This window comes from Bos javanicus, chromosome 17 (genome assembly GCF_032452875.1).
Source record: "Bos javanicus breed banteng chromosome 17, ARS-OSU_banteng_1.0, whole genome shotgun sequence".
Classification (NCBI taxonomy): domain Eukaryota; kingdom Metazoa; phylum Chordata; class Mammalia; order Artiodactyla; family Bovidae; genus Bos; species Bos javanicus.
The window spans coordinates 13,488,750-13,505,780 of NC_083884.1; the positions used below are offsets into that span (position 1 = coordinate 13,488,750).

Consider the following 17,031-nt stretch of genomic DNA (forward strand, 5'->3'; position numbering starts at 1 on the left):
TCCTAAGCAGCCGAACTTCCTAAGGGGAAGTTGAGATCATTTTAAAACCATCAGGAATTTTGCTGAAGTGCAAACACCCTGGTGTTATTTTTCCCTTCATGGAAGAACAATGTGTACCTCTGATTTTCTGACACCTGAAAAATTTGTGATTTTGCTTCCTTGAGAAGCTAACCAAGAGATTCATTCAAGTTAATATTATTTCAAAATAGCAGAAATTGTTAAAATATTATAGATAAAATGGAAACTTAAGGTTGCAGATAGGATTAGACCTGAAGTTGATTGGTTCTTGCAGAAAAGGAAATCAACTCAGCAAACCACTTTCAAATCAAGTTAGAAGCATTAATTAAGCACCTACAGTATGCAGAGCACTGTCTCAGATACTTTCCTCCCTCATGAACAGATCATTGTCTCTGCCATTGCAATCTAATGGGAACAACAGATATAAGTAATAAAAATCCATGGTATAAGAAAACAAATTCTATAATACTTGTATAAGCAAAGTGCATTTGGGCCATCTTTGGAGGAGGAATTAATTCAATAACTGTTGAGGAAGAGAGTGGGAGGTATGGAAGAGGAGGAAAGGATCTATTAATATAATAGCAGAGAATAAAATCAGTATTTCCCTCCCCACCCCCGCCATTCCCATTTCTCAACCTGAGTCACCTTCCCCTAGACTCTTTCAGAGAAAGGATGTTTGCCTCGCATTTGCTCCTGAGTCACCCTCTGCAGCTGCTTCTGTGAGTCACTTGCTGCTTCCCATGGCCCCCAGCTCTGCTTTGATTCTCATCCTGGTTCCCACCTGAATGATCTAGTATTCCTTTTCTCATGCCTTATCCTTCTCTGCCTTATCCTTCCATGGAAGGATATAAAATCACACTTCCTTCTGTGGCTCTTCTTTTTGATTCCCCATAACACCAATGCAGAACTTGTGTGTATCTCATATGCTTAATTAAATGGCTGGTGAAAACTAGCATGCTCAGTCACGAAGTTGTGTCTGACTCTTTGCAACCCCATGGACTGCAGCCTTCCAGGTTCCTTTGTCCATGGGATTCTCCAGGCAAGAATACTGGAATGGGTTGCCATTTCCTTCTCCAGGGGATCTTCCCCACCCTGGGATCGAACCCATGTCTCTTGCATCTCCTGCATTGGCAAGCAGATTCTTTACCTCTGTGCCACCTGGGAAGCATCCAGTGAAAACTAGGGAGGTTTATAATACAGGAGGAGAAGAAAAATGGGGAGACAAATTATCATTTTCCCACAGCCCAAGGGAAAACATTGTAAGTCCTCTGTAAGTGTCCTCTTGTGAAAATATCTTAGTTCCTAACTTTGCTCCATTGCTTGAACTTCAGTCTCCTCTTGCCACTTCTAAGAATGGCTTAGTTCTTTAGTCTTTCAAAGTCAAATCCTTACTGCTACCTCACCCCATCCTTTGTCCTTGAACCCCGCTTGGATAACTCAAGGACACAATAGCTATGGCAATCCACTCTTTTAATTGGGAGACTTCAAGGGCAGCCAAGATGAGCTTTGCACTACAGGTCCAATCACTCATTTGAAGTCTCCATGCCAGGCTAATGTGAACCTATGCACCCTCATCATTCTTGCAGTTTCCTGGTGGATAACTGTGGGATTAAACATGTCCCATGTTCCTTTTCTAGTAGAAACAATACTTTTCAAAGATAGTGCCCTCTAAATTTATGTTAAAGATGACAAGCTTTTTCTAAATGTGAGGCTGTCTGCCTATGTGTATTCCCCTGATCACAATGGAAATAGCACTTTACAGTTTTCCAAGAAGTTTTGATTTCTTTTTCTTACCTTCAGGTAATTTCCAGAAGCCTACCTATGCTTCAGACATAAAACCTACCATAGTACCTCACAAAGCAACAAGACCATCCATCCTGATGGCCAACATTAGCTACAGCAAGATGAAGAGGAAGCTTTCAGAGTTCTTTCTTTGGGCCAGGTTGACTTCCTGGGTAGTCCTTTCCCGCTAAAGGAATTATGTTAGAGTAAAGGAGACAATGGAAGGGGGGAATGGTACAAACTGGTATAGGTGCCCAGGAAGCCCAGGTAGCACTGGTGGTACAGAACCTGCCTGCCAATGCAGGAAACGTAAGACGTGTGGGTTTGGTCCCTGAGTACAGAAGATCCCCTGGAGGAGGGCATGGCAAGCCACTCCAGTATTCTTGCCTGGAGAATCCCATGGACAAAGAAATCTGGCAGGCTACAGTCCATAGGGTCACAAAGAGTCAGACAGTACTTAGCACACACTGGACTGTAGCTGCCTGGAGCACAGTGACCCCACACCCTTCTTTAGGGTAACGGAATCTACCCCCTTAACCTCAGGGGTGGACCTGCAACCAGTCTGAGCCAATCATGGTTCTTATTTTCAGCTTCAAGAATTCATCCAAGGATTGGAAACATGATTTAAACCCAACCCATCAGAGTCCTGCCCCAGGATTTTTTTTAACCTTGTAGTGGATGAGAGAAGCCCCTTTTCCTTCAGGCGTGATGAAAGCCCAGGACTGGCTAAAACTTTGTTTCCCACCACAAAGAAAGAGCCTACTTTCTATAGTAAAACAGAATAAAATCAATATGCTCAAGGTAGCAGAATGAGATCCAGAAGAACCGCAGACAGTGTTGAGTGTTTGAGTGCCTGGTTCCAGTCACTGAGGTCTTCAGAACTGCTATAAATCCTAAGAATCATGCCTCAACTCTCTGAGTTATTTCAGTATTCTTTTTTTTTTTTTTAAGTGTTCAAAGTTCTTTAAATTTTGTTCCGATTTTACTTAAATTGGATTGAATTGAGTTCAAATTGCAAGCAAAATGTTCCTGAGATTGTACCCTGTCCAGACCAAATTGATTTCTCTAAAGGTAGGAGTTAAGATAGGAAAAGTTACTCTTTCAGTGAACATAAGAAAATCCTACATATGAAATCAGAAAGTCCTTCTCTGGCTCACAGCATTATTCTACAGAGAGCCCAGTGCAACCCTTTGGTAAAGGATGTCTGACCATGCTAGCATAGTATCACAGGTCCTGTATGTCCCAATCAACCGGTTGTTAACTAGAGCTCTGTGGGAGGCCCTGACCAGTCCTGCTGGGCTCATCCCCTCCCAAGTACTGAAGCGATTTAATTTGTGCTTGTCTTCAGGATGTAACTGCGAAGCAACCACACATGTGGTGTCTAGTAATTATTCAGCAACCTTTGCTCAGTGGGGCAAAGGTGATGTGGCGTACTGAGAACTGTGCTTGGAATCTATTTTAGCCGAGTGATAGAGCTTGCTGAAGGCTTTTTCTCTTCTTATAACTGTTTTTTTGTGTGTGTGTCCAAACTGTGTTTATGGGGATGGTTTCCCACCCATCTTGATACAGGATACTTTTAGTGCTGCTTCCGGCCTGAAGGAGCATCCTTCTGTAAGCTTTGCCTCCTGTAGGCTGGCAGAGGACAGTAGAGCAGCCAATACACAAAACTACTATTTGTGTGTGGCTGGAGATGGTGGTGATTGTGCACTATCCTGGGCCTTTCACACTCATGAAATAGGAACTGGGGCTCTGTGCCAGGCGCCTCTTCTTGTGTTTCCTCTTCTCCTCTGGAGAGGGATGAAGGACACCCTTTGTGAGAGGCATGTTCTTGTTGGGAGATCATCACCACGAGAAAGGTCTTCTTATAACTTTATGAAAAGTAGGATAGAGGGTTTTTCTGTTTGTTATTTTGGCTGCATCGCACAGCATGTGGGATTTTAGTCCCGCAACCAGGGATTAAACCCATGCCCCCAGCAGGGGGAAGCACAGAGTCTTGACCACCAAGAAGGACCCTAGGATCAAGTTTTAGAGTTGGGTGCTTGATGAGAAGTTTTGTAGGTCTCTAGCTGGGGCTTCCTGTTATCTGAGAGGACGGCCATGGTCATGTAGCATGTCATTGCCACTGCACCAGGCCTGTCTCCTGTGAAGAACTGGGGAGATTCAAGGAACCACATTCCACAAATCTCCCAGCCTGATACTTCCTGAGGCTTTGCTGTAGGTTGTTTTTGTTTTTGTTTTTTTTTGGTGGAGTGGGGAGGAATATTACAACTGCGTGTAACTTCTGTAAGATTCATGTGTCAATTGACAAAGTCTCTGACCCTATGAAGAACTACTTTAAGGTCACAGAAATCAGGAAATACTGGGAAATGTAGAATTTGGTGCAGTTTTTACCAATAGCTAAAGCAGAGCACAAGCTGGAATCAAGATTGCTGGGAGAAATATCAATAACCTCAGATATGCAGATGACACCATCTTTATGGCAGAAAGCAAAGAATAACTAAAGATCCTCTTGATGAAAGTGAAAGAGGAGAGTGAAAAAGTTGGCTTAAAACTCAACATTTGGAAAACTAAAATCATGGCATCCGGTCCCATCACTTTATGACAAATAGATGGGGAAACAATGGAAACAGTGACAGACTTTATTTTCTTGGGCTCCAAAATCACTGCAGATGGTGACTGCAGCCATGCAATTAAAAGACACTTGCTCCTTGGAAGAAAAGCTATGACCAACCTAGATAGCATATTAAAAAACAGAGACATTACTTTGCCAACAAAGGTCCATCTAGTCAAGGCTATGGTTTTTCCAGTAATCATTATGGATGTGAGAGTTGGAGTATAACGAAAGCTGAGTGCCGAAGAATTGATGCTTTTGAACCGTGGTGTTGGAGAAGACTCTGAGAGTCCCTGGGACTGCAAGGAGATCCAACCAGTCCATCCTAAAGGAGATCAGTCCTGAATATTCATTGGAAGGACTGATGCTGAAGCTGAAACTCTTAATACTTTGGCCACCTGACTCATTGGAAAGACCCTGATGCTAGAAAAGATTGAAAGTAGGAGGAGAAAGGGATGACAGAGGATGAGATGGTTGGATGGTATCACCAACTCGATGGACTCGAGTGTGAGTAAGCTCTGGGAGTTGGTGATGGACAGGGAAGCCTGGAGTGCTGCAGTCCATGGGGTTGCAAAGAGTCGGACACAACTGAGCAACTGAACTGAACTGAAAACAGAGCTGTGTAACTTCTAGAGACTCAGCCCAAGACCCAAGTTGTTAAATGAGAAACTTCAGTGTCTAAATTTTATATCTTAACTACAGCCATAGACTTCAAAAGCAAAATGACTTCTTACCTTGTAACCCAGATGTTAGATGAGTCCCTTTGCCTCTTAAGACGATTCAAACTCCCATTTCATATTTTTTCCAAAGCCCAGTGCCCAACCCCAAATTTCTGAAAACTCCTAGGGGACTGTCACTCTCACTGTTGTTTCTAGCTCTGAATCCTGCCTCTGCTGATTAGTGTAATTGACAGATTATCTTGCCATGTGGCACACACTTTGCCTATTCTGCACCACATCAACCCTAATGGGGAGCTCAGTCCGTGTATTCCCACAGAACACAGGCTTACACATACACTGCATTCTCACAAAGCATTTATGTATAGAACAGAACTCACTAAAGATTGGATGGTAAAGGTAGGATCTACATCACAGAAATAAAAAGGTCATAAAACAGAACACTGCATAGTCTGCATCTTAAGAGATTTTAAGATACATCCCTGTATTTCTCCACCTTCGCTCTCCCATTTTCCCTATCTGTTCAGTTTTCTCCACCTGTAGGTGTTTATTGTACAGAACTATAGCTAGGACTGTTCTTTCTTTGTCTCCAGGTACCCAGGCTCTCAGGATGTACCTGCCACCCAAGTAACTTATGGAGTATTTCCCTAAAGCAGATTCTCACCCCACTGTTAAGATTTTTCCCTATAGCATGCACAGAATGAATTAAATTTTGAAGCTGGATGATTCTAAGGGACTCTAGCTCTTTTCATGCACTAAGTCTCTTGGGTTTTTACATTGGAACCATGAAAGCTTTCAACTTACTCCCCGTCTCTTGTGTCTGAGAGCCTTGTGTTACCCAGTTCCTTTGCTGCAGGTAAGTCCCGCTAACCAATAATATTGTCACTATACTCTTAGAAATTCGTCTGTAAGAACACTTGGATTTTTAATAATGCATAATACATTAATTGAATCCCAAATTAATTTTCAAAAGACACATTCCCGAGAATGGAAAGGAAGTTAGATTCCTTCCTGCAGCAGAACAGGGGGGACTGAAGAAGCTAAATGACATCAGGAAACAGCTGGTCTCCAGATAGATGTGTTTATCCTCTAAAGTGATTAATAACCACATCATTTGGAATGTCAGAATGGCTGTTTTCCTAATTCTGCAAGGTCATTCAAGTCAAAATGATTGTTTCTTTTCTATAGGCAGTGGTATAGGGAGCAGGCATCACCCTTGCCTGGAGAGGAGGGGTAATAAATATGGCAGAATGATTCGTAGGTTTAAAATTTTCCTTTGAGTCCAGGAATATGATCACATGGGTTGCTCTTAGGCATAGAGGGCTAGAGTTTTAATACTGTGGCCTAAACACCCAGCTACCTACAGCAATTCAAGAATAAAAGAATAATGTGTAGTTGGCCATTTTCCCCTCAGAACCGTTGCGGCAATGTCAGTCAACTCCCCTAGACTTGGGAGCTCAACTGTGTCTCTCAGCTGCATCTCTGATCTCTAACACCTCCCAGCCCCGAGTCTGCTGAGCCTGAACTCATAGATTCAGTATAAACAGTCTCCCCAGCATCTTACTGTGCTCCAGCCCCAACAGTCTCTGTGTGGTTCCCCCACACACCCAAGGCATGAGTCTTGGTACCGCTGCTTCTCTGGAGAGCTTGTCCTCCTTATACCCCCATGACCTCCCTTCATCATTTCATCCACTCCAAAAGGCTTTCTCTGATCACCTTATCTAAAACAGCTTTCCTGTCATGCTTTATCCCTCTTCCCTGCCTTATCTTTCTTTATAGAATTTACCTGATATTATAACTTAACATCTGTCTCCTCGCTTAGAAAGTCCCTGAGGTCAAAGACTTCATTCAGTTCACCACCGTATCTCCTATACCAGAACAGGAGGTCTTGTGCAGTCTGTTGAATTAAACAAAATACGAATGGATAAGTGATACACATGGAAGAAACTCTGTAGCTTAGTGGTTTTAGAGCATGGACTTCTGAGACAGGAAATTCAGGTTCAAGTTCTGGCTTCTCTAGACCCATCTCACAGGATGCTTGCGCAGATTAAATAAGGAACTAAATATAAGTCCTTAAGTAGAATAAGCATCATTGTTTTCCGTTTTGTTTTGTAGTTGAGGAACCAGAGGCAGACTGAAGAAGAAGATCTGAGCATCCGGTCTTGGGGATACCCTGTGCAAAGAAGGAAACAAATCTCTTATTCTCTCATAAAGCCTTTCTCAACAGGAATCAAAACCCTTAAAAACATTCACTTTGACTCAGCAGTTTAATCTCTGCAGATTTATCCTAAGGAAATGATCACCTCTGTGTGCACAGATTTAGTGGCATAGATCTTTACCACAGTCTTCTTTATAATAGCGTTTTGGGGCTTTCCTGGTGGCTCAGTGGGTAAAGAATCTGCCTGCAGTGCGGGAAACTTCCCAGTCCCTGGGTTGGGAAGATCCCCTGGAGGAGGACATGGCAACCCATTCTAGTATAACAACAGGAATTAGAAGTGTGCCAAGTGTCCAATAGGGAACTGATTTGATAAATTATGGTATAGCCATATGATGTAATATTAACATGGCTATTTAGAATGAGATTGTAGAAAAATTGTTAATAACATAAGAAAACGCTTACATATACTCAAATGAAAAAGACTGACGTACACAAAAAGGGCTGGGTGATTGGAATCAGAATGAATTGTATTTTCTTTGTGCTTTTGTGAATTTCTCACATTTTCTTCAGTAAATAGACCTTCTTTTTATAATCAGTCTTTTATATGCAAATAATAATAGCTTATTAGTAGCCTCTTCACAGCAAAATGTTACTACATCTCACAGGGCAAAACTATGAGAGATGCCTGAACTTGAGGGAGTTTCCCAAGTCCTGATGGAATAAAATTGTTATCTCTTATTCCAAATGTCATGATTTTAAATGAGCAATCTCCCCTAAAAGCTTTGGCATACAGCAGATTCCAGAGTATTCCAGCCTTATGACTGTTAGGACCAACTGTGCGTGTTCCGAACACATTACTCTGTATTTGCACATTTAACTGATGACCTTAGCTATGTTGCATTTTTAAAAAACCAAAATTGACTTACAGCATTACTCATTAGATTTAAATACTAGGGTGATTCATCATTTACAGTAAATCTATTAGATAAATTACACTGCAGAATTCACCATCGTCAGTGTGGCAGGCCTGCCTGGAAATTAAGAATGGGAAGGGAAATTGAAGGAGAGAGATTCCTATCCATGATTTGAAATTTAAACTTAGATAGCTATGGCAGGCATCCATGCCTCAGCCAAAGAGGAGAAGGCCCCTGTCACATGTCTAAGATATTCTCCTCTAATAATAGCCTAGGATCTCTTTTGGAACAGGTTAATGCCTTGCTTCATAAGGAAAAATCTTGTATGTTAAAATACTTTCAGGAGTATTTCCTTACCACTTGAGATTTTTTTTTTCACAGTATAATTGGACTGCATATGTGATACATGCAACAATAGTTAGGTTTCTGTCTGTTAAATATAGTCCCAAACCAACAGCATGTTCGGCTGGGGGCTCTTGCTCACCAGATGTTATTCCACTAATAGTGAGTGAGCTCATCCTTGGTGTGGAAGGCTATTCATTTGGGAGAGAATAAGTGAGACAATCACTACGTCACCTTTTCCTGTACATTATTCTCCCCTGCAGCTAACAAGGAAAATATGCTTCTGTGTCTCTTCTAAGTCCTGTTACTGCTTTCTCAGATCTACATAAAGTGAACCTCAGGCAAACCCCAGTCTGAATTAATATGGACCTGATCATTGACATTGGAGGGTTAGATTTGGGTATGGGCTTTGTCTCAGATTCGACCATCATGACTTTGGGGGTGCGATTATCAGATCTTGACTCCCAGGGGTACTGTCCTCTCCTTACGCTTTTGCAAGGGTAGTTATCTCATTTCCCTTAGTTGGCCGTTTGGGAGGCAGAGACTGCTGCTTCTAGAATCATGAAGACTTTAGAATAATAGGGTAAACTTTTAAATAATGCTTATGAGATCATGTCTTTTTTTGTTTGCATGACTCATGTGGTGCTACCTATCTAATCACAAGTCCAGGTTCAGGGTAAAATTAACTTATAAACAGCAAAAGGGTATATGTGTATATACATATTTATACGTATATAGCAGACATACAGATATTTGTGTATATATGTTTTATAAAAAACAAAAGCAGTCTTTATGGGGAAGCTATTTTTAGAAACCACACATTTATCAGTGAAGAACCTTAACCCATTACTACATTTTATTGCAACCTTTCTTTAAATATGGTAATAGCAGCACACAATATTAGTAAATTTCATGAGAAAGCTTTAACTTCTGCAAAGGGCCTAAACCAATCTTGTTTTTCTAGTGTCTTATTTATCTTTAGAGAACATGATTACAAAGGAAAGTGAAACGTCTAATAGTAAACCACTTGGCAAAGTTTCTTTCCCTTTTTTAAAATTTTTTTTCAATTATTTTTTTATTGAAGTATAATTGACATACATCATTATATCAGTTTCAGGTATATATTCCTATGTATTGCAAATCATTTGACAATATATACAAGTATCAAATCATTATCTTGTGATACACGTTAGACAGTAAGTCTAATTAACCTGTCTTCATGCATAGTTACAGAATTCCTTTTCTTAAGATGAGAACTTTTAAGATCTGTTCTCAACTTCCAAATGTGCAATCAATACAGTGTTGTTACCTCCAGTCACCATACTGTACATTACATCCCTAGGACTTGTTTATCTTATAACTGGAAGTTTGTACCTTTTGACTCTTTTCACTGATTTCACTTATCCCCACCCCAACTCTGGCAACCATCAGTCTGTTCTCTGTATCTGTGAACCTGGTGTTTTGTTGCTACTGTTGTTTTTAAATTCCATGTATCATAAGATCATATGGTATTTGTCTTTGTCTGACTTAAGTCGTTCAGCATTGTGCCCTCCAGGTGTATCTGTATTATCACAAATGGCAAGACTTCATTCTCTTTGTGGCTAAATCATGCTCCATTGTGTGTGTGTGTGTGTGTATACATACCATATCTTCTGTATCCATTCATCTGTCAGCAGACACTTAGGTCCTTTCCATGTTTGGCTGTTGTGAATAAGACTACTATGAATATGGAGGATGCATATATCTTTTTGAGTTAGTGTTTTCATTTTCTCTGATAAATATCTGGTAGTGGAATTGCTGGATCACGTGGTGGCAGTTCTACTTTTAATATTTTGAGGAACCTCCGTACTGTTTTCCATAGTGGCTATACCAATTTACATTCCCCTCCACAGAGCACAAAGGTTCCCTTTTCTCTACATCCTTGTCAGCATCTGTTGTCTCCTTTCATTTGGATTAAAGCCGTTCTTACAGGCGTGAAGTGATATCGCACTGTGGTTTTGATTTGCATTTCCCTGATTATCAGTGATGCTGAGCATCTTTTCATGTTCCTACTGGCCATCTGTATGTCTTCTTTGGGAAAATGTCTGTCCGGATCCTCTGCCCATTTTTAATAGGATTGTTTGTTTTGCTATTGAGTTTTATGAGGTCTTTATATATTTTGAATGTTGTCATATATGTGAGTTGCAAATATTTCCTCTCGTTTTAATAGGTTGTCAATGAAACTGTTTTTGGTTGGGCACCCAGCAGTGTCCACTCACTTTCCCTCACGCCCTCTTGAGCTGCCTAATCTTCTTTTTGGTACCTAAATGTCACATCAGAAAGCAAGTTTGATGCCTGAGGAAATACTTGGCCAATGATAAAACCTCTTATATTTTTTATTTTTATTGCATTCTTTCCTGTATTGATCTCCACCCCACATCTGTCCCTTCCTATGGCACATTTGTGCAGAGACCTGAACTGAAAATCAGGATTTCTGGAGCAGTTCCCAACTCCATCACTTTCTGTGTCCTGACTTCTTCCCAGGTTTTGAAATCTTCATTTCTATAATTGGAATAATAATATCATTAGTGGCAAAAAAAAATCCTAGAATGCATGGCACACACATGTTGAGTAAATTTGAATAGGTTGGGACATGCCACTGGATCCAGGGCTGTGTGTGACTTTTGTGTGGACCCTAGGCACATTTGCCTTCGTGGCCCTTCCTTTATAAAAAGACATTTATAAGATATATTTTATGATTGCATTGATATAATGATAAATACATTAACATTTTAAGTTGAACTATTTTCCTTGACCTGAGAGTTTATTTTTCTCCTGACGTTAAAGGAATGAAAAGATTTTCATGGGCTCTGAAAGTAGCATAGAGCCCTCAGTAACTGTGCCTGTTTGATAAGTTAGCCCTGCTTACATCGCAAAATCTCCACTGATATATCAGACTTCTCCATCCTTGACCGCTTTTGTTGTTCCTTTCTTCTCTCTTTTTCTTTATTGCTAATATTTTCAACGGATACAGGTTGTCTCTTTCCCTTCTCTCCATAGGTTCCCAACTCTGGCGAGCCAAGGCGTACTAACTGACAGAGTTCAAGAACTGAGTAGACAAGCAACAATGACATATTGTACAGCACAGGGAATTACAGCTATTCTTGTAATAACTTTTAATGGAGTATAATCTGTAGAAATACTGAATCATTATGCTATACACATTAAATTAATATAATATAAATCAACTGTATGACAATTAAAATTTTTTTATTAAAAAAAACACTTCTACTAAGGGAATGCCTCTGTGGCTGAAACCCAGAGTGGGCGGAGGGAAGGATTTCTTTGAAAATTAAAATTAAAAACTTGGTTTCCTCTCTGGCAGTACAACACAGTGCAACATCTAGAGTCTGGCTGTTTGAGTTCAGCAAATTCTGACTCTGCCACTCTCTAGCTGTGTGACCTCTGGCAACCTTCTTAACCTCTCTAAGTTCCAATTCCCTTAACAGAAACATGGACTAATGTGGTTATTGTCAGGGTTTAGTGAACTGCTGCTATTCAGAAAGCTCTTAGCCCAGTTCCTGGCTTATAGGAAATAACCAATACAGTTTGCGTGCTGAGTTGCTTGGTCGTGTCTGATTCTTTTGCAGCCCCATGGACCATAGCCCATCAGGCTCCTCTGTCCATGGAATTCTGGAGGCAGGTAGCTATTCCCTTCTCTAGGGGATCTTTCTGACCCAGGGATCGAACCTGGGTCTCCTGAATTGCAGGCAGATTCTTTACCATCTGAGCCTCCAGGAAAGCCCAATAGTTATTATCTAATAAATCAATAAATTTTTTAAAAAATAATTGTTCTAGGAGAATAGAAGATGATTTAAGTTCAGTCCAGGCTACTATTCTCTACTGTCTCTGGAGGTGCTTGTGAGTGAGTCAGAACCACTTCTAGGTGGAGAGGTAGATAGGCAGAGAGGTTCCAGGAGTCATGTACACCACCTTTTAAGAATAACTTTAATTAGATTGTGGGCTTTGGGTGGTTTTTATCTCTCCTCTTGGTAGTTTCTATATTTCTTGAATGTTTTAAGTGAACATTATCTTTAATAGAAAGGATAAAAATATTAAAACTTAATTTTAATAAGGATCAACTACTATGTTTCTTCAGACTGGGAGCTGACCCAGCTTCTATTTTTCCATTCTAGAACAGGTCCTTGGTCTTGAAAGCACACCCTGCTAGATCCACACCCTGAGATAGTCCCTTTCCAGGCTAACTCTGAGTTGGCTGTATGACTTATTCTGGCCCGTGGAATAACAGCAAGAGGAAATTTAAATAATTAATTTTTTTTTTAAGATTTTTTTTTTAATGTGGATCATTTTTTAAAGTCTTTGTTGAATTCATTACAATATTGCTTCCATTTTATGTTTGGGGTTTTGGCCACAAGGCATATGGGATCTGGATTTCCCTGGTGGCTCAGTGGTAAAGAACTGCCTGCCAGTGCAGGAGACACGGTTCAATCCCCTGGTCAGGAAGATCCCTTGAAGGAGGAAATGGCAACCCACTCCAGTATTGTTGCCCGGGAAATACCATGGACAGAGGAGCCTGGTGGGCCACAGTCCATGGTGTTGCAAAACAGTCAGACATGACTTAGCAACTAATCACCAACAGCAACATGTGGGATCTCAGCTCCCTGACCAGGGATCAAACCCACACCCCCTTGCATTGGAAGATGAAGTCCTACCCACTGAACCGCCAGGAAAGTCTCCAAATGACTGTTTTCTTGGGTCAATATTTCGAGTTGGAGATTAGGGCACATTTTCCATAAGACTTTCATTTTCTCCCAGTCCACACAATCACCAAAGACAGAGAAGTGCTGCTTGCATTTTTCTTTAACACCTTTTTCATTTGCTATCACCTGAAAGTGTAAAAGAACTTCTCCAAGTGCCTCAGTAATTAAAAAGGAGGAGTTAATGTGCTAAGACACAATGAGTTGAATATTTTTCTCCGTGGGTGGCCTTGAGCGTAGCTGATCTAGCCAACCATATGGTCCTCGTTTTCTGTATCTCTTTCTATTTATGTTAACTCCGGAATTCTGCCACTGTAAGGCAGCTGAGTAAACTTCTGCCCCTTGCTTCTGTCTTGTATTAAACAGAGGGCTTCGCCTGAATCATTTCCTGGGTGCCGTTTCCTTCATGGGAAAAAGAATTCAAGGACGAATTCCTTAGTAAAAAAGTTACATTCGCGTGATTATTTTCTTTTCACATGTTTCTCTGTCTCTCATTGTCTAAGTCCCTTTCCTTTTGTATTCCCTTTATTTAAAGCCATCATCTTACTGTCTCTTTGTCCACCAAGATAGAAAGCAAAAGGTCCTAAATAATTTTAGCACATGAAGAAACCGATTCAGTGAATAAGCTAGTGAATGACCACTGAGCACCCACCGGGGGTCTCATGTCCCACTAGACGTTACAGGAGGTTATGAGCGCTTCCTGACAGAACTGACAGTCTGCGACTGGGTGTCACACACTCTCCTGTCTCAGGGCGGGTGGGGACTGTGCAGAACTGGAGAGTAGAGGCTCAGGCGGAAGGGCAGCTGCTGCGAAACCTCAGCCAACTGTTGCCATGTGGGAATGAAGGGCCCCATCTTGCCAGGTCAGCTCGTTTTTTCCCAAGAAGCGAGGAATCAAGATTTTTTGCCTTAACTCGCTCCATTTAAAAAGTTGTCAACTAATTCAAAATTTTTAAAAACAATGTGTGGGCCAACAAATGTGCAGGCCAAGTCAAATAAGTCTGCAGGCCTGATTTGGCTCACCTTTTTGCTTTACATTAGAAACTCTCCCTGAGTTTAAAAATGCTTACCACTCAGAATGACTCGGTGACATTTATAATTATCTATGTACCTTTTCTAAAGAAAAACCTTGAGTAAGGCTGCTTGAATGCAAATCCCAAACAAGAAAACCTGCCATTTTGATCATTTAGTACCACAGGGCAAAGTAACTTGTTGACACAGTCTTTCACGTTTAAATACTTGTTTTCGTATCATGTAGATTCTGCCTAAATTATGTAGGAATCAAGTCTTAACATCATAGTTTCTAAGATCAAATCTATATCAGTATTCCCCCCACCACCCACATACAAAATACCATCCCGTAACAAAAATGACCCCTACTGAGGGTTATTTTGGGTTCCTGCAGGATTATTATTGCTGGAAATAACAAGTGGTTGGCAAGGATGTGGAGAAATTGGAATCCTTGAACACTGTTGGTGGGAATGTAAAATGATGCAGCCGCTATGCAAACAGTATGATGATTCCTCAAAAAATTAAAAATAGAAATATCATATGATCCAGCAATTCCACTTCTGAATATATATATATACCCAGAAGAATGGAAAGCAGAGTCTCTAGGAGATATTTATACACCCATGTTCATAGCAGTGTTATTCACAACAGCCAAAAGATGGAAGTAGTCAAGGTGTCCATTGACAGATGGATAAAATGAGGTATATACACACAGTGGAATGATATTCAGCATTAAAAAGGAAGCAAATTCTGGCACATGGCAAAAGCATGAACTTTGGGGGCATAATGCTAAATGAAATAAGCCAGTCGCAAAAAGGAAAATATTGTATGATTCCACTCATATAAGGTATCTGGAGTAGTCAGATTCATAGTTACAGAAAGTAGAATGGTGTTGCCAGGAGCTAGGAGGAGGCAGAAAGGGGTAGTTATTGTTCAATGGGAGTATTATGTTCTCCATAGAAACAGAACCAATATGATGTTTATAACAGAGATCTATTTGAAGGAACTGGCTCATGAGATTATGGAGGCTGGGAAGTCCAAAATCTGCAGGGTAGGCCATCAGGCTGGAGACCCAGGGAAAAGCCAGTATTTCAGTTTAAATCTGAAGACTGTCTTCTGAAGGTATTCCTTCTTTCTTGAGGGAGGTCGATGTTTTGTTGCATGTAGCCCTTCAACTGCTTAGATGAGGCCCACCCACATTATGGAGAGCAGTCTGCTTGGGCACAGTCTACAAATTTAAATGTAAGTCTCATCCAAAAACACCCTCAAAGAAACATCCAGAATGTTTTATCACATAGTCAGGCTCTGTGCTTGCTCAAGTTGACACATAAAATACCATCACATAAAAATTGGTGCATAAAATACCATACTATACCAGTACAATGTGTATGGAATTCTGGGACTGTAGCATGAAAGATTCTGGAGCTTGATTGCATATCAGTGTGAATACACTTGCCACTACTGAACTGTAAGATGGTTAAGATGGTCAATTGTCAGACTTTATTTTTCTGGACTCCAAAATCACTGCAGATGGTGACTGCAGCCATGAAATGAAAAGATGCTTACTCCTTGGAAGGAAAGTTATGACCAACCTAGATGGCATATTCAAAAGCAGAGACATTACTTTGCCAACAAATGTCCGTCTAGTCAAGGCTATGGTTTTTCCAGTGGTCATGTATGGATGTGAGAGTTGGACTGTGAAGAAGGCTGAGCGCCTAAGAATTGATGTTTTTGAACTGTGGTGTTGGAGAAGACTCTTGAGAGTCCCCTGGACTGCAAGGAGATCCAACCAGTCCATTCTGAAGGAGATCAGCCCTGGGATTTCTTTGGAAGGAATGATGCTAAAGCTGAAACTCCAGTACTTTGGCCACCTCATGCGAAGAGTTGACTCATTGGAAAAGACTCTGATGCTGGGAGGGATTGGGGGCAAGAGGAGAAGGGGATGACCGAGGATGAGATGGCTGGATGGCATCACTGACTCGATGGACATGAGTCTGAGTGAACTCCAGGAGTTGGTGATGGACAGGGAGGCCTGGCGTGCTGTGATTCATGGGATTGCAAAGAGTCAGAAACGAATGAGCGACTGATCTGATCTGATCTGATCTTTTACCACAACTGGGGAAAAAAAATGTATATTAGATTTTCTCCTTAGGCCTGCAGCATCAATGGGATGGGCAAGTGTCAAGATCTTCATATTGCCAGGAAACTCTGCAGCCACCATCAGGACCAGAAGTGGCATGATAAATGATACAAGAAAGCCCATTTGGGCCAGCCCTGAAGATCAGCCCCTTTGGAGGCACTTCACATGCAAAGGGAATTTTGCTAGAAAATGTCAGAGTTGAAGCCAAACAGGTAAATTCTAGCTTTGGGAAGTATTTCAGGGGCCAACTGATCAATAAGAGCAAGAAACTCAACAGTTTCTTACCCAATGATGATTGCTTGAACTTTACTGCAAAAAACAGTGACGTTTCCACTGCTGGATTTGACTGCAAAATAGCATGCTCTTGGTGACATTCCTAGAGTCCACTTTAAAGTTGTCAAAGTAGCCAGTGTCTCTCTTGGCCTTATGCAAAAGCTAGAAGAAAAGACTAAGATGAAAAGTTTTGATGATTCAAACATGGTAGTAATAAACTTTCATATACCAAAAAAAGTGTATTAAAGACAGAAATTTCCTTTCACTAAATATAAAAAATTTTTCATAAAGGACATTAGGTACAATCTAGACTATATTTTAACATTAGGGTCTTATTAAGAGGCGGGG

General features: G+C 40.9%; 1 pseudogene; it reads right to left on the bottom strand.

The window, feature by feature from the left end:
- Positions 1–3,335: 3,335 nt before the first annotated feature.
- LOC133229265 (small ribosomal subunit protein eS27-like) lies at positions 3,336–3,624 on the bottom strand (annotated as a pseudogene).
- Between the last annotated feature and the right edge of the window lie 13,407 nt (positions 3,625–17,031).